Below are 24,362 nucleotides of genomic sequence, written 5' to 3' on the forward strand. Positions count from 1 at the left end.
ATTAGGAAGTTAAGATGAGAGATATGGAGGGTAACATAGAGAAAGATATGATAAAAGAAGGAACAGGGAAAAAGGAACAGTGAAGAATTGATTAATAAAAGAAAAGAATGGGAAAGAAAACAAAGATAGAGAGAGAAAGAAAAGATGAAGACGCAGAGGAAGGGTTAGAGAGAGTTATGATGAAGGAGAAACAGGATAGAACAGATAAATATATGATACAAGAAAGAGCAAAGAGAGAAGACTGGTGAAGGAAAGATAAATAGGAGAGAAAACGAAGGAGGAGGAAAGACAGCACAAAGAAAATGAAGCAGGAAGAGAGGAAGAAGTTAAGTGCCAGGGAAGAGGAGGTGGAAAATGAATGAGATAAACAAAGAAAAAGATACAAGAAGAAACATTGGAGGAGAGACAACAAAAGACCAGTCATTTAAGAGAAAGGATAAAAACAGAGAGAAAAGAAAGAATGGATTGAGGAGGTGGAAAATGAATGGGATAAAGAAAGAAAAGATACATTGAGAAACACTGAAGGAGAAACAATGGATGAGAAGTTATTTAAGAGAGAAAATAAATTGGGAGGGAAAAGAAAGAATGGATGGAGGACCGATAATGGAGAGAAATAAAAAAAAGGGAGACAGAAGCCAAGGAGGAGGAAAGAGAGAATGGAAAATGGAGAGAAAAAAAAGGGAAGCTGGGAAATAGAAAAGAAGGAGGAAAAAAAAGGAGGGAAAAAAGATATGAAAAAGTAAATAAACAAAAGAAACGAGGGAAGAGGAAGACTGCAAGACCAATGATTTAAGAGAGAGAGGAATGGGAAGGAAAATAAAGGCAGAGGGAGAGAAGAAGGAGAAAGATGAAGAGGGGGAGAAAGAGAGAGAAAAAGGAGAAGGTGATTTAGATGAAGGAGGTAAAGGAAAGAGAGGATGAGGGAGGAAAAAAAATATACAAAAAGAGAAACTAGGAAAGAAGGAAGCGAAGAAGATATTTACGAGAGATGTGAATGGGAAAGAAAAAGAAGAGAGAGAGACGGGGAAATAAAAAGGAAGGAGATGGGAAGAGATAGAGCAGAGGAGAAAAGGGGAAATAAGAAGGAATAGAAAAGAGAAAAGAGATGGAGGAGAGGAGACAAAGAAAGGAAGATGAGAAAGTATGGGGTAGAAGAGAAAAAGGAAGGAGATGAGAAGGAATGGAGGAGAAGAGAAAAGGAAGGACATGAGAAGAGATTGAAGAGAGAAGAAAAGGAAGATAAGAAGGAATGGAGAAGAGAAGGAAGATAAGAAGGAATGAAGGAGAGGAGAAAAAAAGGAAAATGAGAATGAAGTCACGGAGGAAAGGAAGGAAGGAAAAGGGAATAAAATGCAATGGAAAAAAATGGAAAAAAGAGAAAGATAGAGAAGCAGAAAGGACAATAGGTAAAAATATAAACCATAAGCAATAAAATAAAATATAGAAAAGAAATGATGTAGAGAATGAAAATAGTGAACGACGACGAACAATGAAGAAGAAACAGACCGACTGGAAACACAAATATATATAACAAAAGACCGAAGCCGGGGCGAAACGAAACGGTGGGAGGGGAAAAAAGGGACAGGTTAGCGAAAAAAAAAGTGAGGGTAGTATTTTTTTTTTTTTACTAGCGCCATGAAAGAGGTAACAGTGCAAAACAGAAAACAAACAAACATAAAAAAGAGAAAAATGAGCCCCCGCACGCAATACAATCTACACACACACACACACACACACACACACACACACACACACACACACACACACACACACACACACACGAAATGCAGCAGAACATAACACAATGCAATACGAAAAAAAAATAACAAGAAAGAGTGAGATTTAAACACACACACACACACACACACACACACACACACACACACACACACACACACACACACACACACACACACGAACAGTCCTTCCTTCCCTCCCTTGAAAACCGAAAATTAACAAAGAATAAAAAAATTAAAAAATCTTCAGAGGGTTAAAAAAAATGAAAAAAAAGCAAACGCTGCGGCGGAGCATTAAAAAGGAAAAAAAAATTAACCAAAGCTCTAAAACTTTTCCAGAGGTTTTGAAAGAGGGGGAGGAAGGGGAGGGGGAGGGAGGAAGGGGGTAGGAAAGGGGGGTGTTGGTGCCTTTGACGTTTCGCTGCATTACTCTCTCTCTCTCTCTCTCTCTCTCTCTCTCTCTGGTGATGGTGATGATGATGGTGGTGGTGATGAGATGATGGGAAGAAGGGTGGTGGTGGTGGTGGTGACGACATGAATGCAACACGAAATAAATGTTCCTCTTCCTTTTCTTCCTCCTCCTTTTAACTTCTTTTCTTCTTCGTCTTCGGCTTCTTCCTCTTCCTCTACTTTCTATGACCCTTTTCTACCAGTGGTTCTTCTTCTCCTCCTAATATTTTCCCTTTCTATCACCATACTTCTTTTTCTTCTTCTACTTTTAAATGTCATCTTCTACTACCAATACTTCTTTATCTTCTACTTCTCACCCTCCTCGTTTTTCACTACTTCTCCTTACCATTCTTCAACTTCCCATTTTCTTCTTCCACCACTACATCATTTTTTCATCTACTTCACATTTTTGTCTCTCTTAATCTCTTTGTTTTTGTCTTCTTTTTCTTCTACTTCTTATTTTTCTCGACCACTACTTATTCTTCTGTTAAATTCACTTCTACCACTACATCTTAATCTTTTACCTCTTAATTTCCTCTTCTGCCATTACATTATTAATTTTAAACAAGTCTCCCACATAAATGAAGATCCCACGCATGCATCTCATTTATCCCATTCTCTCGACACTTTTCCCTTGGACCCAATAAACATAAAAGAATAACTCGCTATCGAACACCGCAGAATGACGACGTAATTAGCAATCATTTCCGCTGAACACCGAGTCATTAAATTTAGAGTATGTAAGAAGAGCAAAGCGATGAGGTTGTTTTTTGTGTTGGTAATAATGACGTAACGGGGATTGAAAGGAAGATAAGATTAAGTTGGTTAGTTGTTTATAATCTATTTGTTTATTAAGTTACCGTTATTTATTTATTATCATTATTATTATTTGTTTATGAGTGCTTGTTTGTCTGTGTTTGTTTGTTTGTTTGTTTGTTTGTTTGGGTGTCCGTGTTTGTGCTTGTAGATTAGATTATTTTGTTTGTTTTTCATACTTTTTTTATCTTTTTTCTCGATTAATGAGGCTCTCTCTCTCTCTCTCTCTCTCTCTCTCTCTCTCTCTCTCTCTCTCTCTCTCTCTCTCTCTCTCTCTCTCTCAAACATTCAATTGATCCTACCGCATGAGAGAGAGAGAGAGAGAGAGAGAGAGAGAGAGAGAGAGAAACCTGTTTGTGGCTGTCGGTGAAAGGCCAAAAGAAGGATTTCCCGACGCATCCCAAGGTCTTACTTAACCTCATGATGACTACGATGACGATGATGATGATGATGATGATGATGATGATGATAATAATACATAAAGATAGAAATAAGTACACTATCCTCCTGTTTTATTTTCCCTTCTGTTTCTTTTTTTCTTCATACTGTTTTAATTCTTGTACTTACTCTTCTACATCGTGTTTCCTTTTTTTTCTTTATTCTTGTTCTTGTTTCAGTTCTTATTGTTCTTGTTTTCTTTCCCTTCTCGGCAACTGTGATGTATGATGTATCCACTACTTCAATAACTTAACTACTACTCCTCCTCCTTACACACACACACATACATACACACACACAAAAAAAGCTATCTCACCCACCCTCCCCTTTTACTCTCTCTCTCTCTCTCGCCTCATCTACCCATCTTTACCTCCGTTCTCCTCTCCCTCTTCTTCAACTCTCTATCACCTCTCCTCACCCTTCCTAACCTTCCTATACATACATCTGTTAACACCTGTATACCTATTCACCCTTACAAGCTCTCCCTTAGCACTTCATACTCTCCCTTCCAACACACATTATGCCTCTCCTTCACTACCATCTCCACCATCACCACCATCACCACCACCTTCGGCATTTCCACACATCACCTTTCCGTCATACATCACTCTGCCAGTACCTCCTCCTCAACCTCACCTTTCCTCTTCCCTCCCACTATCCTCCTCCTCCTCTTCTTCCTCTTATTCCTCCTCCTCCTCCTACGCTGGGTTCATCATGAGAGTCGTGTGTTGCTTTCCTGCCAAATCCTCGTCCAAGGTCACTCATTGCCTCTTAAGCTGGCGGAGGAGAGAAAGGATGCGAGGGAAGGAGAGAGTGGAAGGGAGAGAGAAGACGGGAGGGAGGGGGAGGAAGAGGAAAGGGGGAGAAAGAGGGAGGGAGGGCAAGGAAGAAGGGAGAGGAGGAGATGGAAAGAGGAAGGGAGAGGGAGAGAGGGAGGGAGGAGAGAGGGAGGGATGAGTCTGAGTGCCAAGCGGAGAGGCAGGCAAGCGAGCGGTGACCTTTGCACTCTTGGGGGAGAGGTCAATGCACTTAATATGAAGATGGTTAGTTTAGTATTTATTGTTATTGTTGCTATTGGTCTTATTGTGCTTTTGAGGTTGTCTGTTGTAAGCTTCTTTTTCTCATCTTTCATGAATTGTTGTAGTTTGTATTAGCTTATGTGTTGAGGAGGAAATATCCGGACAGAGTACTATGTAAATTATCAACAGCAAATGCAATGTTGGAAATAACAAAGAAGAGGACATTCAAATTTTCTATTGGTTTAAGTATTGTGGACTTTTGAATGTGCTCTTCTTCTCTACCATTTTGCATTTAATGATGAAAATTTAATGTCCTGTGTTGAGTGTTCTTCCTCTTCATTTTTCCTCAGTTCACGTAATGCAAGATATATACTAAACAATTACAAAAAAATACTTAAGCCTATGTATATATGTAGGTAGGTAGGAACTAATGTTATAGACACAATACTTATCATTAGCTTATTCATCTTATTAACCTTACTTATTTCTATCTTTTTTTTTGGTAATCTGTTTAAAGCTTCTGACTATATCGTTTTGCCTTGATTAAATATATATCTTCTCTGTTAGGTTTATGGAGAGAAAAATATGTTAACGCTTATGCACAGATTCTTCGAGCATGAAAATAAAATCCGCGCTCTAAGACTCCTTGCAGACCCATCAGAACCGCACTAAAAATATTATACATCTGTTTTCTTCCTCTGCGTCTCCTCCGCCTCTTTTCTAATGCTAATCTGACTCAAGGACCTCTCTCTCTCTCTCTCTCTCTCTCTCTCTCTCTCTCTCTCTCTCTCTCTCTCTCTTATTCGTTTTTCTTTCTCTAATTTCGTTTTTTCTCTTTATTTTTCTTTATTTTCTTTATTTCTCTCAGTATTTTCTCCTATTTTTGGTCTCTCATTCCTTTTTCTTTCTCTATTTTCTTTTTCTTCTTTATTTTCTTTATTTCTATATTTTCTCTTTTCTATTGCTCTCTCTCTCTCTCTCTCTCTCTCTCTCTCTCTCTCTCTCTCTCTCTCTCTCTCTGCCAGTCCCTCCCTTCTCGCTCTCTCCCCTCCTCCTCTTCCTCCTCCTCCTCCTTCTCTCCGTCCCTTCCCTTCCCTCTCGGCGCACGAAGATGGAAGAAGGAAAGAAAAAAAAAGCTATTGAGAGGTGAAAATTCCTCCTCAGTGATGTTGACGCAAGACTAATGGTGTCGGAGGCTGGAGATTCCTCTCTTTATCGACGACACCATCATCACCACCACCACCACCATCACCGACACACCGCCTCCGCCTCCGCTTTCCTCTCTCTCTGCTTCTTTTCCATCTCCTCCCTTCTTCTCCTCTCTCCCTCTCTCTCTCTCTCCCTCTTCTCCATCACTACACACTATCAAACCCTTCGTCTCACTCCTCTCCGTCGCTTCCATTCCACCCTCTTGCACGTCCCTTCGCCCTTCTCCCTTCTCTCCCTTCCCTTTGAGTCCCCGCATCGCAACTGCCCCCCCAGAGCGCCCCTCAGGAATCACCCTTACCCCGTCACCCCCTCTCCCTCTATTCCTCCCAAGAGAGACACTGCACCTCGTCTCTATTTCTTCCCCTCCTTTCCTTTCCGTCTCTCCCTGACAGCCGCCGCCCCACCGCCCCCAAAACAGAGGTTGGTGCTATCTATCTATCTCCCCGGCAGCCACCATCAGTAACAACAGCATCCCTTATCTCTCTCTCCCTCTCCCTCTCTCTCTCTCCCGCTCTCTCTCTCCTTCCCCTTTAAGCGACGTCTCAATGTATCGACACTTTGGATGTACTTCTGTGATGTATGTGTGAGTGTGTGTGTGTGTGTGTGTGTGTGTGTGTGTTTTAATGTGACGTCGAAGCGTGATGGAAATAATTAGGGAAAAACTTGAGTGTGTGTGTGCGTGTGTGTGTGTGTGTGTGTGTTTGTGTGTGTGTGTGTGTGTGGATAATGATGAGTTAGTTTTGTTTTAAGTTATTGTTGTTGTTATTGGTGGTGGTGGTGGTGGTATACTTGTTATTATAGTTGTTGTTGTTGTTGTTGTTGTTGTTATTGGAGTATGAAAGTGTTTTGCCAGACCCAGTCATTGTTATCAAACCTACCTACTCTACACAAAACAATGCAGTGTTACCATATCTGTTCAATCAGCGTTACCAAGGTCATAACCCGAGCCACACACACACACACACACACACACACACACACACACACACACATTACCCCCTCCCCTCCCCACACACACACCAAAAACAATCAGTGGTACCAGACCCGCACACCACCCCACACCACACACATCCACTCAATGTTGCCAGAACCCGGCCCTTCACACGCCACCTACCAACACAGTATTGCCAAAGCCCCGTGTTACGCCACCTCCTCTCCGACCAGTCCATTTCTACTTTTTTTTTCAGAAGGGTCCAATTCCAATTAAGCTGGCGAGAGGTGAAGCGAATGGCATGGCTGAAAAGGAGAAGCAGGGAAGAGGAAATGGAAAAAAAAACAGAATTAAAGAAAGGGGAGAGAGAGAGAAAGGAAGGGAGGAGTGCAGGCAGGGAGATGGAGAGATAGAGAAACGGGGGAAAGAGAGAGAGAAAGGGAGAGAGAAAGGAGCACCAGAGAGAGAGAAAAAAGGGGAGGAGAGTGAAGGAGCTTGGAGAGAGAGAGAGAGAGAGAGAGAGAGAGAGAGAGAGAGAGAGAGAGAGAGAGAGAGAGAGAGAGAGAGAGACGAAGGTGCCGCAGAAGCCCAGGTAAGCCTCCAGTCCACCCCAAGATCCCCTTCGCAGGATTATCTCGGCGGTAAAGATGGATATTAGCGGATTTTTCTTTATGCAAACACTTTACACAAGTTTCTGCGGCGAAGCGGGAAAATCTGGCGGACTTGGGAGAAGGGGACGAAGGACGGGAGAGGAGGAGAATGGGAAGGAGGGAAAAAGGGAGAAAGGAAGGGAAAGAGGACTGGAAGGCGAAGAAAAAGAGGGTAGAAGGGAGGGAAAGAGGTAGGGAAGAACAACAGGGTAGGAGGAGGGAGGACAAGAGGGTAGAAGGAGGGAGGAAAAGATGGTAAGAGAAAGAAAAAATAGAGAGTAAGAGGAAGGAGGAAAGGAGTGAAGAAGGAAGAAAGATAAGACGGTAGGAGGAGGAGGAAGGAAAAGAGGGTAAGGAGGGAGAAAGGAAAACAAAGACCTAGGGGGAAGGAAGATAATAGATAGATAATAGATAGACATAAAGAAGAAAAATGCACAGAAGACATGAGATAGAAATGCTGGAAGAGGAAACGGTGAGAAAGAAGAGATGAGGGAAAACGAGGAAAAGGATGTGGAGGAAAATGAGGAGGAAAAAGGAAAAGAAAAAAATGTGTGTGCATGTGTGAACGCGCGTGTGTGTGCAGATATGCCTGTGCTTGCGTCCTCACTTCCCACGCAAATATTTCCACTAACTTTTTTTTTTTTTTTGCATAAGCGCGGTTCAGCTGGCCTATTATTAATGAAGAAGAGCTTACCTGTATACCTGGGCGGGCTTATCTATGCATGCCATTTACAGGCCGCCTCTTGTGAATAAATATATGAATGAATGAATAAATTAGTGAACTGCGTGTGTGTGAATGAATGAGTGTGTGTGTGTGTGTGTCTGTGTGTGTGTGTGTGTGTGTGTGTGTGTGTGTGTGTGTGTGTGTGTGTGTGTGTGTGTGTGTGTAAATATATATTAGTCATCCGTCATTTCCTTTCATAGATCAAAGCCTAACCGATATATTTTATCTCTCTCTCTCTCTCTCTCTCATCAACAAACATACATACAAACAAACAAACACGCTAATCCACAACCATCCAGTCAGCCTTTTCCATAAACATAATATACTCGACGCCAAACACTTTAATATTCAGTTCCTTTGATCGCAGAAATTGTTCCCTCATTAGGAAAATATTATATACAAAGTCGCTGCATCATTAAGTTGGTAATAATGCAGCATCGGTGAGTCAAGTTGTGATGACGACTGTGTGCTGTGAGCGGCTTAATGATCGGTAAGGTTTTAATTAAGTGGGTAGTGTAAATAAGTGTTCAGTATATCTATTATTATTATTATTATTATTATTATTATTATTATTATTATTATTATTATTATTATTATTATTATTACTACTACTACTACTACTACTACTACTACTACTTCTATTGTTTGCATCAGACGAGACAATGAAAGACAAACTCCACCTCCTCCTCCTCCTCCTCCTCCTCCTCCTACTACTACTACTACTACTACTACTACTCACTCACCCATTTCTCTTCCTATATTCACTTCTCTGTTTCCCTCCTCACTTCCCTCTCTCTCATCATCACCCTTTTTATCCTTCCCCCTCTTTATCGTTCCTTTCTCTTCCCCTTTCACTGTTTCTCTCTCATGCATTTCTCTTCCTATAATCACCTCTCTGTGTTCTCCCTATTCACACCCTTCTCATCATCACCCTTTTTAACCTTCTCCCTCTTTATCGTTCCCTTCTCTTCCCCTTTCACTGTTTCTCTCTCCCTTTTCTCTTCCTATAATCACCTCTCTGTGTTCTCCCTATTCACGCCCTTCTCATCATCACCCTTTTTAACCTTCTCCCTCTTTATCGTTCCCTTCTCTTCCCCTTTCACTGTTCCCCTCTCACCCTCTCTTTCTATAATCACCTCTTTCTGCTTCCTTTTCTCACATTCCTCTAACTATCACCCTTTTTAACCTCCCCTTCTTTATCGTTCCCTTCTCCTCCTCCTCCTTCTTCTTCCCCCCTTCACCATCAACACGTCCCCTCGTCACTCCTATATTTTGCCCATCACTATAACGAGACATGAGACAGACTCCTATTTTTACCTCTCTTCCATCAGATTGCCTCCCTTCTTCCGTTCCCTTCTTCCTCCCTTCCCCCTTTTTCTCCCTCTCTCTCTCTGTCTGTGTGTTTGTTTCTTCCTTTTTCTTAATTTTTAACTTCCCTTTTTTTATTATCTTGTTTATATCCCTCTCTCTCCCTCTCTATGTCTCTGTTCATCTATTTGTTTATCTATCAATCTATTTATCTACTCTCTCTCTCTCTCCCCCTCTCTCTCTCTCTCTCTCTCTCTCTCTCTCTCTCTCTCTCTCTCTCTCTCTCTCTCTCTCTCTCTCTCTCTCTCTCTCTCTCTCTCTCTCTCTCTCTCTCTCTCTCTCTCTCTCTCTCTCTCTCTCTCTCTCTCTCTCATTCTTTAGCCTGAGAGGAAATAGAGAGGGAGTAAAAAAGAGAGAAATTGGTGTGAAGGAGGGAAATTTGGGAGGGAAAAAGAGGAAGGGAGATAGGAAAGAGGATGATGGAGGGAGAAAGGGAGAAAAAGAGAGAGGTAGGGAGGGAAGAGAGTAAGTTAAGTAAAGTAAAGGGGTTAACAGACACGAGTAAAAGGAAAATACGTGAAAAAGGCAAGTACTAATGGGCAAGGTAAGGCCAGGTAAGAGAGTGCATTAACCAGGTGAGGGAGTCCATAATTGAGGCAGGTAAGGACAGACGCTAAGGAAGGGAGGTAGGAGGCAGGAAGGTGAGGGATGTAGTTAAGAGGTGAGGGGGAGGAAGGAGGGAGAGAGGAAGGGAGGGAGTAGAAGAAAGGGGAAAAGTGTGAGAAGTTGAAGAGAAGGAGGAGGAGGAGGAGGAGGAGGAGGAGAAGGACGAGGACGAGGACGAGGGGGACGCAAGGAGAAGGATGTCATTTGGGAGCAAGTATAAAAAGTGCAAAAGAGTAGAAAATAAGAATGTGCGGTTGTCGTATTCTAGTAAGGGAAGAAGGATGACTTAATAAAGAGATAAAGGAGGAGAAGAAAGAGGAGGAGGAGAAGGATGTCATTTAGGAGCAAGGATAAAAAGTAGAAAGGTGAAAGAAATAAGGATGTGCGGTTGTCAGACTCGAGCAAGGAATGATTGATACAAAATAAAGAGGGTAAAAGATGAATGGTGAACGCAAGTAAAAACGACGACTCTGATGGCTGATTCAGAAGGTGGGGCGAGGGGCGAGGAAGTGAGATGTGACAGGTATTAATAAGCGCTCAAATAAGGAAAGGTACGATTTGGTAAGTGTTTAAAGAGGATAATGAGATGCTACGAACGGACTTATGCCATGGCGGAGGAGGGTTAGATCGGATAATGTATGGAATTAGAACTGAAGGTCACAAGAAAGGGGAAATTATAGCTGAAGAATGACAGGGAAAGGACGAAAGAGAAGGAACAAAAGGACACATGATGAAGGGCTGGAAATAGGAGGAAGATGGAATACAAAGGAAGGGATAATAAGAGATGAGGGTGATGAGGGAAGGTGCAAAGTGATGAAAATAGATGAAGATAAAGAGGACGTGAAGAATGGGAGGATGGTGGATAAAAGAAGCGGAAATGGAAGAAAATGAGGAGGAGGAGCAGAAGCAGAAGCCGAAGAACAGGGACAGGGAAGAGAATGAAGAGAAGGAGAATGATAAGGAGAAGGAAGATAATGAAAACAAGAACGAAGACAAGTAGAAAGATGAAAACGATGAGAATGACGAAGAAAGAGGAGAAGAATGATAAGAAGGAGAAAGAGAAAAAATAATATGAGAACGAGAGCAATGACGAGAAAAAGAATAAGAACGAGAAGTAGAAGAACGAATAAGAGGAGAACGATGAAAACGAGGAGGAGGAAGAGGAGGAAAATGTGGATAAGAAGGAGAAAAAGGAAAATGTAGTACGAAAACGAGAAGAAAAACAAGAAGAAAAAGGAAAAACGAGAAACAGAAGAGCGAAAACAGAACGAATGACAGGACCGACAAAGAGGGAGAGGTCGAAGACAAGGAAAACGAAGAGGAAGAGGAAGAGGATGAGGAGTCGTTGGCGGCATGCGGTTCTTGAAGGTAATGTGTGTGGTTGTGTTTCCTGCGGCCAATCCTTCAGCGTAATAGCAGTCCGCGGTGGTCTGGCCGGACAGAGACAAACAGCGCGCTCGTGTGTCATGTGACCAGGTACGGGAAGGAAGGAAGGAAGGGAAAATGCATGACTGAAAGGAAGAGTGAACGAATGAAAGAAGGAAAAAGGAAAGAGTTAGAGAAGGAACGAAACAGTGAGAGCGAGGAAGAAAAAATGAAATATGAAAAATGCAAGACTGACAGGATAAGTGAGGGAATGAAGGAAAAAAAAGTGTAAGAGAAAAGGGAGAAACATTGAAAGGAAGAAAGAATGAGAACAAATGATAGACAGAGCTAAACAGAGAAATAAACAAACCAACAGAGAAAGACACAGAAGGAAGAAAAATGACAGACTGAAAGAAAGGGAATGAAAGTGAAATAGTGAAAGAAGAAAAGAAGGTAAGAAAGAAATTAGAAGAGGAAGACAAAAAATATGAAAGTAAAGAGACAAAGAGTAAGACAAACAGACAGAAAAACAAACGAGGTAAAATACATCAAAGAAAAAAAAAGAAAACAGGGATAGACAATTAGCAAAACCACAAAACCGGAATAAAAAGAAAGAATCAAAGAAGTAAACATACAAAAAGAGAGATTAAGTAAAAGAATGCAAGAAAAAAATAAACAACGCATACCAAATATAATTATCAACACCAAAACAGCAAAAAAAAAAAAAAAGACAGACAAGGCACGTCAAGACAGCACAAAACCACAAAACAACAACACAAACAAAAACAAACAAACAAACAAACAGCAAGCGGCGAGACGAGGAGGTATGTATGTGTGTGTGTGTGTGTGTGTGTGTGTGTGTGTGTGTGTGTGTGTGTGTGTGTGTGTGTTTTCGCTTCACTCTCGTTTGTTACTACGTGTGTATGTAACGAGTGGTGTGGTGTTTGTCTGCGTGTGTGTGTATATGTGTGTGTGTGTGTGTGTGTGTGTGTGTGTGTGTACGTGTTTGTGCCGCAGGATTTGGTGTCTGGTCCTGTCCTCTGAGAGTCCCGTTAATCTTATCTCCGACGACCCCATGCTTGGAGAGGCGCGACAGGGAAAGTCATCAACCGCAGGACCTCGGCTTTATAACAGTCCCCCCCTCGCCTCTCGTGTTTTATGCAAATGCGTCTTTTATAATATTTTGATGAATCTCTCGCCTGGGGCGTTTTAAGGGGGAGGGAGAGGGAGGGATGAAGGGCATGAGTAGTCTCGTCTCTCTCTCTCTCTCTCTCTCTCTCTGACCTTTAGATGTGAGATAAGGGTTGAGGTGTTTAGGACATGTGGCAATTATATGGTGAGTGTGTTTGTGTTTTGTGAGGGGAGTAAAGGGCGGGATGATGAAGTGCACTGAGTATTCTTCTCTCTCTCTGACCTGTTAGATGTGAGATAAGGGTTGAGGTGTTGAAGAAATGTGGCAATTATGTGGTCAGTGTGTGTTTGTGTGTGTGTGTGGAATGGTGAGTATTTTTTATTTATTTTTTACAGCAAAGGAGTCAGTTCAAGGGCATAAAAAAAGGAAACAATAATGAAAAACAAAAGCCCGCTACTCACTGCTGCTAAAAAGAGTTAGAGGAGTGGTCGAAAGACAGGTCAATTTCGGGAGGAGAGGTGTCCTGTATGGGTATATATGTGAGTTTAAGCAAGGACAGGAGAGGAGAGGAGCGTGTACGTGTGTGTGTGAGTGTGTGTGTGTGTGTGTGTGTGTGTGTGTGTGTGTGTGTGTGTGTGTGTTGAGGGGGGGTAAGGGCCGGAAGAGGACCAGCACCATGCACACGTTGGACTCATCACTCAAATGAATACGGAGAGAAATACTGAATAAACAAATTGGTTCCATCGCGCTGTTGACGTTCATATGTTTTCGTAAACGCATAAATGAACACACCCACGCGGTCACAAAGGTTTTCCAGTATTCAGATACCCCGCCGCGTCGCTAACATGCAGCTGTTTATACAGGTACACCCAAAACCCAGCGACAGTGTGAGAGGTGGAGAGAGGACTGCATTTTACTGGCTCGCGGTTCTTAGTGTGAATGTTGCGTCAGTCCGTAACGTCATATCAGTGTTACCAAATTATCGCACTAAGAAAATTGTATCTGTCAGTTTCTGTTACAAGTTCGCACTACTCTATAATACGGAGAGAGAGAGAGAGAGAGAGAGAGAGAGAGAGAGAGAGAGAGAGAGAGAGAGAGAGAGAGAGAGAGAGAGAGAGAGAGAGAGAGAGAGAGAGAGAGAGAGAGAGAGAGAGAGAGAGAGAGGGGGTAGTATAACACCCCTCCAAATGACGGTATTCAATCAGACTTTTCATCCCAAACTTAATTATCAAAATATTCTATACGATCTGAAAGAATAAATCAACGTTCTGTAAGCTCATTTAACTTGTATTTAGGAATCGTTGCAGCACATACTGAAAACTTGTCATCCGAATCTTAATCATTTATATATTCTAGACAAGTGAAAAGAAGAAATCAACGTTAAGTAAGCTGATTTAACTGTCGTATTTAAGAATCATTGCCGCATATAAGAGAACGGTGATCATAGTTATCGTCTAATAGTCCGGTTCGGTAGCAGGGGTCAGCGAGGGAGGAGCGTCCGAACCCTAAATCAGAATCAGCGTCCGGATTCTGCCCCGCGGTGGGTTTTCACGGTCCGGAAGCCCATAACAAAGGCCCCTCAGGCTAATGTATTGGACCCTGGAAATGTGATTTAAACGGCCGTCATTATAAGGCGGAAACCGGGAAACAGGAAGCCCCCCTCCACCTCCCTTCCCCTCAAGATCATGGCGGTGTGGGTGACGCTCCTCCTGCCTCCCCTCCCCCACATCCACGTCCTTTTATACTCGACGCTTCAGTTTCATCAGATCCCCGTCCACCGTTTCAGGTCCTCGGCTAGAGTTTCCTTTAGTCTCTACCCAAAGTTTCTCCAAGTTCACAGTCTACAGCCTCCTCAAATTCCCGCCCACAGCCTCACCTCTCTACATATCGTTCCCTTGCTGTGCTCTCCATAAGCTCCTGAGGCATTACTCCCCACAAGAATGTATTGTTGCATATACAAAATTTGATAAGAAAATACTAAGTGGCAGGTTTCGTTCCTTATAACATTAGCCTCTTCTTGTTCTGGCCTCATTGACTTAAAACTTAAAGCAACTGCGTTAAATATCATGTACCAAGGAGGGAAGCAAGAGGGACTATATACACAACACTAAACATGACCCTCAACGCTATACAAGAGTTAATATGAAATGAACGTCGCCCAGAGTATGCATTTAAAACCCGGTAGCAGCGACGGGCCAAATTTGTGGCTTTACCGTGTAGCAGCGACGGGCCAAATTTGTGCCATGATATAAACCCTCCAAAATAGATGATGCATAAACTGATCACAAATACTTTGATATATATTATGAAATGGTTTATCAGAGTGATGATTTTTTCTCATTTTTCTCGCTTAGAGGGACCATTAAGAAACAGGATTCAAAAAGAGGCACCAAGATCAAACTCAATACCGCCACAACTCCCTACAACCTTCCCAAACAGGCTTCTCCCTTATCACAATACATGCATCTCCTCTACCATGAATCACACCCTATCAGAAAGCCTCCACCCCACCCCACCCCGCACTAAATACATCCCCCACCAAGCAGTATCTTCCCCATCAACGACCTTCCCCAACCCTTAACTCCATCCCCACCCAGCCCACCGCCCTTCGTCCCATACATAACTCGAGACGTCCGGTCCGGTCCACTCCCCCTCCATGGTTATACCCCTTCCGTACCCACCCTCCCTTGCCCACCCTCCCGCCCGCTGCACAATACCCGCACGCTACCCACCGCCGCCGCCGCAGACCCATAAATAACGCCTCGCTCCCGTCGTTCCAATGTGGATTTATTCGCACTATTTGTTGAGTGTCTCTCCCGCCGCGGCCGACTGTTTGTTATGTCAAGAGGCGGGACGCGGCCGTGCATCACCGCCGGGCACGTATGTAGGTCTACAGGCGGCTGATGGCCCGGCCCGTGCATCAACGAGGGCTCGGGATTCTTTAGGTCCTTCGCCAGCGCCTCGTGTGATGGCGCGTGATCCCTCAGCTGTTAATTTAAGGCACAGACACCAAGCATCAAAGACAGGAAGCTGAACAGATATACGTATAGGTTAGGTTAGGTTAGGTTAGGTTGGGAGACAGAGAGCTAGACACGTATAGGGTAGGTTAGGTTAGGTTAGGTTGGGAGACAGGGGGCTAAACAGACATACGTAAAGGTCGGTACTCTCAGACTCCTCCACCTCTAACGTCAACTATTTCCAAAGGCCGAAGAGGAGATTAATCGGGTTCTCATGAAGGGTTTTTTTTCCACGTTCATGGCACAAGAGAAGGGCCAAACTACCACCAGGGTCATAAAAGTACTACCTCGGGAAATGGCCAAAACTCCTACGAAAGTCTTGTCAAATATGTGCGCTTGGGGAGGACGAAATGTTTAAGAATGTGACCCCTGGGCTTCGTGTGATAGTGTCTTATCCTTCTCCTATCTATGTCAAGACTATAAAACCAGATAGCAAAGACAAGAAGATAGACTTAACCTTACACACACACACACAAACAAAGATACAAACACACACTCCCAAAGCCTTCCCTAAGTGTTCCGAATTTCCTCTTCTCCCTGAGTGCCACAGTGATCCGCCCGAGGCTTGCATGCATGAGGCCGGGCGAAGGAAGGAAGGAAGGAAGGAAGACTCAGGAAGGCCCAGGAAGACTCATCGCTCTGGATTCCTTTAGAGACGGGACGCGCCGGACCAGTAATACCAGTTCCAGGGACTTGCAGGCGAATTAGCGATGCAGCTGTGAGTGAGTCCGGACCGGCCCTCCTCCTCCTCCTCCTCCTCCGTCTCCTTCTCATACTTCCCCTCCTCTTACTCCTCCTCTTTCTCCTCCACGTCCTACTCCTTTTCCTCGTACACTTGTGAGAGAACCTAAGATGAAAATGAAAAAAGAGAGAGAGAGAGAGAGAGAGAGAGAGAGAGAGAGAGAGAGAGAGAGAGAGAGAGAGAGAGAGAGAGAAGACGAGGATGCTGTGTTCTCTGAAAGCGGGCGGAGGAGGAGAAGGAGGAGACACGGAGGAAAGAAAACAAGGAGAGCGAATATGGAAGCTGAGGAGGAAGAGGAAGAGGAAGAAGAAGAAGAGTTGAAGAGAGTACAAGCAGGGAAACAGGCAGGCAGGGACGGTCGGTGTATCGGTCGGTCGGTCGGTCGGGGTCGCTGACGGAGACGGGCGGGCGGCGGTGTGGGTGCTGAGGGGCGGCGACTGGAGGCGTGTGGGGGCGGGGCGCGCGGGGCCGGGTGTGTGGGCGTTGTCCCGCTCCGACAGGACTCCATAAGTACCGAGGTTAAGGCGCTCCTCTCAGACGCCAGCTCCCATCCTCTCCTCCTCCTCCTCCTCCTCCTCCTCCTGCTCCTCTTCTTCCTGGTCCTCGCACCCCGGCCGCTCTTTTCGTCCCCGCAAGAGAGCGCGTGAGTGACTCCCTTACATGTGCTGGCTGACAATGAGAGCAGGAGGGGGGGGGGCGTGGGGGGGGGGAAGAGAGGGAGAGGTGAAGTAGTGAAGAGGAGGCGGGAGGGAGAGGATAAAGGAGGGGGAAGGGGAGGGAGAGGAGAGAGGAAAGGGTACAGTAGTGGAGAGGGGACGGGAGAAGAGGAAAGAGGGAGAGGAGAGAGTGAGGGGTGAAGTAGTGCATAGGGGGCGACAGGAGAGGCAGTACCAGGAGGAGGAGGACAATGAGAGCAGCATCTGGGGGAGAGGAGGGAGAGGAAAGGGGGATGGAGAGGAGAGAGTGAGGGGTGAAGTAGCACAGAGGGGGCGGCATGGAAGGCAGCACCGGGACAAAAGACAGTCGAAAGTGTGGCAAAGGAGAAGCGAAAAGGCGATTAAAGTGAGGCTGAGGCTGGACTGTCGTGAATACAAAAACAAGCCGACTGCACTAGGAGCAAGAAAACCTCGAAAAATGCTGGAAAACAGTAGAGCCGAGAGTGGAGAGAAGTAATGTAATGCCAGGAGGTTAGGTTAAGAATGGAATGTACACAGAATCACAAAAGTAGGTATAAGTATTCTAAGTAATAAAGCGTGTCTCCCTCCGTCCGTTAGATTTCTGCATTCATTTACATACATTTTTTAGGTTAGGTTAAGAATGGAATTTACAGTAACACGCTAATTAGAATGAGTTTTGGGTGTTTTGAGTATACATAAAGACTCATCCCACCCAACTCTACGATCAGAAGAGAGGAAAACACCCCAAAGACGAGAGAAAGATAGTAAAGTCAAAAAGGGAGGGAAGGAATACAGTAATTTGAATGAGGTTTGGGAGTCTTGGATGCAAAGATCTGTCCCATCCAACTATACGATCTGAAGACAAAAACTAACCCCCTCCTTCCAACCAACTGTACGATCTGAAGACAAAAACTAGCCCCCCCCCTTCCAACCAACTGTACGATCTGAAGACAAAAACTAACCCCCCCCTTCCAACCAACTATACGATCTGAAGACAAAAACTAGCCCCCCCCCTTCCAACCAACTGTACGATCTGAAGACAAAAACTAACCCCCCCTTCCAACCAACTGTACGATCTGAAGACAAAAACTAGCCCCCCCCTTCCATCCAACTATACGATCTGAAGACAAAAACTAACCCCCCCTTCCAACCAACTATACGATCTGAAGACAAAAACTAGCCCCCCCCTTCCAACCAACTGTACGATCTGAAGACAAAAACTAACCCCCCCTTCCAACCAACTGTACGATCTGAAAACAAAAACTACCCCCACCCCATCCAACCAACTTTACGATCTGAAGACAAAAAAAAACTACCCCCCCTCCAACTCCAAAAAAGGTAGAAATATTGTAAATCCAAGGGGAAACAAAGGAGAAGAGAAAGAAGTCTTATGATAATTAGATTAGAGGTTGGAGTGTCCCGAATGCGAAGAGCCATCCCGCCAAACTCTACACTCAAAAGAAAGGAAAAATCTCCCAAATAAAGATAGAAAGAGAGTAAACCCAGGAGCAGAGAGAAGTCTCACTCCGCCTAACCCTTGAAGCAGCTCACGCCCCGGCAGACACGTGGCCCCCGCGCCGAGCAGCCGGGCGTGAAACAACGTAGCCCGGGGAGAGATGGATTTCAAATTTCAGGTTTAAATTGAATATCTCGGCGCCTTGAGTGTTCGCCTAGACGCTACACGACACGCACGCACGCACGCACGCCTGGGCCAGATAACTCATTCTTGGGGGGGGCGGGGGGCGGGGGAGAGGACATACAAGAAAGAGACAGGTTGGTATTGTCATTATATCAACTATTTCCAAAGGCCAAAAAGGAGATCAATCGCGTTCTAATGAGTGTTTTCGTAGGTTGATGGCACAAAAGAATGATCAAACTACCAGAAGGGTCATAAAACTACTTCTGCAAATGCCCACAACTCCTACGAAAGCCTTGTCAAATGCACGTGTGTGATTGGCCTCCGAATGTTAAGAATATGGTCCTGGGAATCGATATGTACTGAGGAACGGAGGAGGCGTGAGTGTTCTGCTTCCTCATATTGACAGGCGGTGATCAAATTGGAGGCGAGGAAGGGAAGGGAAGGGAAAGGGAGCGCTCAAAGATACGTGCAACTCCGAAATTAGATCTCTCTCACTCTCACTCTCTCTCTCTCTCTCTCTCTCTCTCTCTCTCTCTCTCTCTCTCTCCCCCCTGATGTGTATATGTGTATATGAGAGGATGTATATGTTTCTGCATGCGTAGGTATTTAAACAGGGGTGCATATCCATTAGACTTTAGTAATAGTAGTAGTAGTAGTAGTACTAGTAGTAGCAGTAGTAATAGTAGAACACACCTGCAAATTACCTTCCTAGCTACACAAAACCTGAGACATCACTAACACATACTTAATCTTGTCCAAAAGTGACCAACCACGTATATTTACACTCCTCATACTTCTCGATCTACCATAAGTAATAACCAGAAAATCGTATCACTGTATCAATGTCCCTCACGCCTACACTTAGTCCCTCTGTCCACCTGCCTTTTCCTCTTTAGCCTCTACACAGGGCCGCCGTAAAGTATGGGCCGCTGAGTGGGTAATGTAGTGTGGGCGGGACAGCCATTAATCAGTGTGGCAGTATTGGCAAGCTGTTTCGGTATTTCTCCTGGCTTGACGTGACGTGCTCCTTCTCTCTCTCCCTCTCTTTTTTCTCTCTCTCATGTTCTGCTTCCCTTTCCTCCTATTATTTGCCTCATATATTTCCACCTGTAATGATGCCGCTCTCTATGTCTCCTCTTCCTCATCCTCCTATACTCATAATCTGCTTCCCTTCTCTACTCTTATCTATTTCTCTTCCTCCTGTTACCTGTCTCCTCTATTTTCACCTTTTCCGTCACCTGGTGCTTGTCCCTCATCCTCCTCTTCCTCTACTTCTCATAACCTCCTTTCCTTCTCTATTATTATTTATTTTCTCTCCCTCCTGTCACCTGCCTCTTCCATTTTCACCTTTTCCGTCACCTGGTGCTTGTAATAATGCCTCTCTTTCTGTGTCTAATCTTCCTTTTCCTCTTTTATAACAAGCTTCCCTTCTCTATTACCATATGTTTCTCACCCTTCCGTCATCTGTCTCTATCCTCCTATGCCTGAGTTTATGAATTCCGACACCCTGCCTGTATTTTAAACTCAACACCTTTCCCTCCTATGGCCTCGCTTCCTTTCACTCTGACACTTGTAACTTCATTTACCTGGACGTGTTCTTCTCACCTTCTTCCCTTATTAACATATCACCGTCTTAGAATTCAATATTATCTTCCTCCTTCTCCTCTTCCTCCCTCGGGCACATGTCGACCTTGTTCACCTGTATTTTTTCTCTCTCACCTAATGTCAGATAACGAGTGTCTTTCCCTTGTCCCATTTCCCTTCTCCTAATGATACCTGTCGAGTTTCTACCTGTGTATGTTGTTTTTTTTAGCGTGAAGTCTGTGATTACGTGTCTTCTTCATGGTTAACTTTCCCTTTCCTTTCCTCAGGTGGTTGTGTGTTTTTTTTCTACTTCTAATACCTGTTTGGTTTCTACCTGTGTATTTTTTCTTGCCGTAGAGTCTGTGATTACGTGTTTTCTTCATGGTTCTCTTTCCCTTTCCTTCCCTCAGGTGTTTGTCTGTACATGTTTTTTTTTTTTTTTGTTGTTGTTGTTGTTTGTTTTGTCAATCGATTTGCCTGTTCTCAATTCCCGCCCTCGTCTTTTTTTTTTTTTTTCTTACTGTTGTGTCTGTGAAAATGTGTCTTCTGCATGGCTTCCTTTTCCTTTCCTTCCCTCAGGTGGTTGTCTGTATATATATTTTTTTTGTTTTGTTTTGTGTATCGATTTACCTTCTCACCTGCCGCCCTCGTCGTCCCCGTCTCTTATTTCCTTATTCATGGCTCGCCTTTCCGCCCTTCTCCTGCTCTCTAATTTTCCTTGACACGTGTTCATTTTGGCATTTCCTGTTCCTTTCCTGTCCTTTCCTTTCCTTGTCATTTACCGCGTTTATGCAAGTTTCTCATTTTTTTACTCTTTACTATTTTTTTTTCCACGTGTGTCTGTCCTCTTTCTTCTTCCTTGTCATATAAGTATTTCGCGGTTTTGCATTCAGGTTTAAAAATTTCCTCTTCCACGTATTCATTTTAGCATTTTATTTCCTTCCCAGATCTAGCTATCTAATTTTTGTTTCTTATTTACCTGTTTTCACTTATTATTTTCTTCTTCCTAGTTCATAAAGCCACAACAAGGCCTTTAATGTTCCTTTCATAACTTTTTCAAACTTGTATTTCCTGTTCTCGTCTTTCCTTGTCGTCTAACACACTTTTATAAGCTTTCCATTTTCTCCCGGTCTCCTCCACTTATGATACGTAAAATTATCTTCTTTCTAATTCATATTGCTACTACAAGACCTCTGCTTTTCCTTTTTATACCTTTTTCAAACTTGTATTTCCTGTTATCTTCCTTCCTTGTCATCCAACACTCTTTTATAAGCTCTCCATTTTCTCTCCTCCTCCTCTGCTTCCTCCTCCTTTGTTTCCTTTCATCATCTACTTTCCCCCTAAGCTGACCTCTTTCTCCCGTCTGTTTTTTTCTCTTTCTCTCTTCTTTCCCTTATACTTTTCCCTTTATTTATTTTTTTACTTTTCTACTTTTTTACTCGTTTCAACTACTTTTTTTACTTTTCTTTTACTTTCCTCTAAGCTGACCTCTTTCGCCTGTCTGTTTTTCTCTCGTTTCCTTTCCCCCTCTCGCAATCCCCGTGATGAGCAAGTGTCCCTTCCCTCTCGGCCCCAGCACAAATACGTCGCCTTTTTCCGCCTTTTTTCCACTTCTCTCACTCCTCCTTCACCACCGCGGATCTTTTTCGTACCCTCCTCGATCCGCTAAATGTCCCTCGGGTGGCGTGGAAGGAGTCCCTCGAATTTAGATCAACTTTCGCCACTAACTCTTAACACTGTCTTGGCCGCCCACTCGCGTCCTCTTGCGGCTCGCCATCCAATCCATCTATTGTTTATAATCCATTTACTTGTCCCTTCTACCCACCTCTAACCCACCCTTAACTTACCTACTTGTCACTCTCTACCCACCCCTCTAACCCACCTGTCAACCTATCTAGCCTGTCTACCCAACCATTCAATCATCAATGTCATCCACTTATCCACCTCCCTAAACCACCTTACCCTCTACCAGCTCCTTATCCTACTACCCACCTGCTTGTGCTATCAACCCACCCTACTCTCCTACTCACATCTGTATCCCACCCACCCACCTTATTGCCACATCTCCCCACCCACCCACTCCACTTCACCACCTTCCCACCCGTCACACCAAACCGCGACTGCCTCATTTTTCACCCCGCCCGCAACAAACACCTTCGTAAGTCTCCCTCACGCTGGAAACTCGCCGCCACCACCACCGCCACCTCCTTCGCTACACCAACCGCGAGAGGTATAAGGTAACCAGTGCGGGAGGACCTCTTGACTCAGCCGCTGATCCGAGGTAAGTATCAGGTTAATGAGCCAAGTTTGCACCTTCACCTGGATCCCGCCGCCGCCGAGTCCACCTCAAAACACTTTCCCACGCCACTAATCACCTCCATAACTTACCTGCCGAGAGCCACAGACCTGCGAGGAGAGTTTTAAAGGGATTTCTGTGAGAAGTTCGAGTCATGGGGGGTTGGGATCGACCGAGGAGGGAGAAAAGGAACGCCAGAAGCAGCTCCTCGCAACCTCAAAACACTATCACGCCACTAATCATCCGCGAGGAGGCGTTTAAAGGGATTTCTGTGAGGCGTTCGAGTCATGGAGGGGGTTGGAATCGACCGAAGAGGGGGGTGGGGGGAGAAGAACGCAAAAAACACCTCAACAGCACCCCCAGGAGCTCCTCAAGGGTCAGAACGCTCCCTTCCCCTCACCTCCCTGGAAGCCTCGACCTGCCCGCTCCTTCCTAGCAATTGTCTTGACCCCAACCAGTAACTCAAGGGTTTTAAGGCCATTTTCTGCTCCCATCGTTTTCGTGGCTCACCTTTCTCGAGGACGCGGGCACGGAAGGAGGGAGGAAAGAGGGAGGGATGGAGGAGGAAAATGTGGAGGAGGAGGAGGAGGAGGAGGAGGAGGAGGAGGAGGAGGAGGAGGAGGAGGAGAAGGAGAGTGGTCAACGAGGGTGTCATCTGCAGAAGTGAGTGATGGACAGCCGGTGTAATGGGGTGACGCCTCCAGTTCCTCGTCTCCTCTTTTGCCTCTTCGCCTCTTGACTCCTTACTCCTGTTCCTTCTCTTCCTCTTCTTCTTTTCCTTCTCCTTTTTTATTTTTATTTTTCTTCTTCTTGTTCAGCTTCTTCATGTTCGTCCTCCTCCTCCTCCTCCTCCTCCTCCTCCTTACTATTGTTCCTTTTCTTCCTCTTCTTCTTTTCCTTCTCCTTTTTGCTTTTGCTTTTTCTTCTTGCTGTTCAACTTCTTCATGCTCCTCCTCCTCCAGAAACGATGATACTTAAAGTCTAACCCGTGCGTTAAACCCCTCCCATCAACACCTCTGCTTCTGAAGGCAAGTAGAGGAGGAGGAGGAGAAGGAGGAGGCAGAGGAGGAGGAGGAGGAGGGGAAAAAGTAGGAGTATGACATCGAGAACGAGGACAAGGAAGAAGAAGAAGAGGATGACGAAGACCTCCCCGCTCCACCCAGCGTATAATCATAGCCCAAAACCGCTCTCTTCCAGCCCAAATCCGCCCCCCTCCCCACTCTCTCTCTCTCTCTCTCTCTCTCTCTCTCTCTCTCTCTCTCTCTCTCTCTCTCTCTCTCTCTCTCTCTCTCTCTCTCTCTCCAAACTTACAGCCCAAACCTACTTCTTCTTCCCCGCCAAGACCATTAAACAGCCCAAACCCTTTCCCTCCTCCAGACCAAACTTATAGCCCAACCTACTTCTTTCCTCCCCGCCAAGACCATTAATAGCCCAATACCACAATAATGTAACCCAATTTTGCACCCGCCACGCCACGCCCTGCAACGCCCAGCAAGCAATAACCCTTCCTACCTGCCCCCCCACCCTTCCCCCCGAACCCCTCCGAACCCCCAGCACCTGAGAAGCGTACAAGTAAGCAAAGCGTCACTAATCACCTCCAGGTCCTCCCCTCCTCGTCCCCCGCCGTTACCTGAAGGGGTCGACCTGATGATGACCTGTCCGCCGCGCCCTCCTCCTCTTCCTCCTCCTCGCCGCAACTTATTTCGTAAACGGGAGAATTATTAAAGCCGAAAATATAGCAAGTCGTCCTGACCGCGGTACATAAAAGGGGCTCTCGTGCGAAATTACTCCCGATGGCCCTTTCTCTTCCTTGCTTTTTTTTTCTTTTTTTTCTTTCTCCCTTCCATGTTTCTTTGTTTCTTTCTTTATCTATTATCTCCTCTTTTCCTTTCACACATTTATTTATTTCTTCCTTTTCTTTCTTTATTTCTATCTATCACTCTTTCTTTCTGTCTTTTTCCCT

The sequence above is a fragment of the Eriocheir sinensis genome, chromosome 39, assembly GCF_024679095.1.
Source record: "Eriocheir sinensis breed Jianghai 21 chromosome 39, ASM2467909v1, whole genome shotgun sequence".
NCBI classification, from domain to species: Eukaryota; Metazoa; Arthropoda; class Malacostraca; order Decapoda; family Varunidae; genus Eriocheir; species Eriocheir sinensis.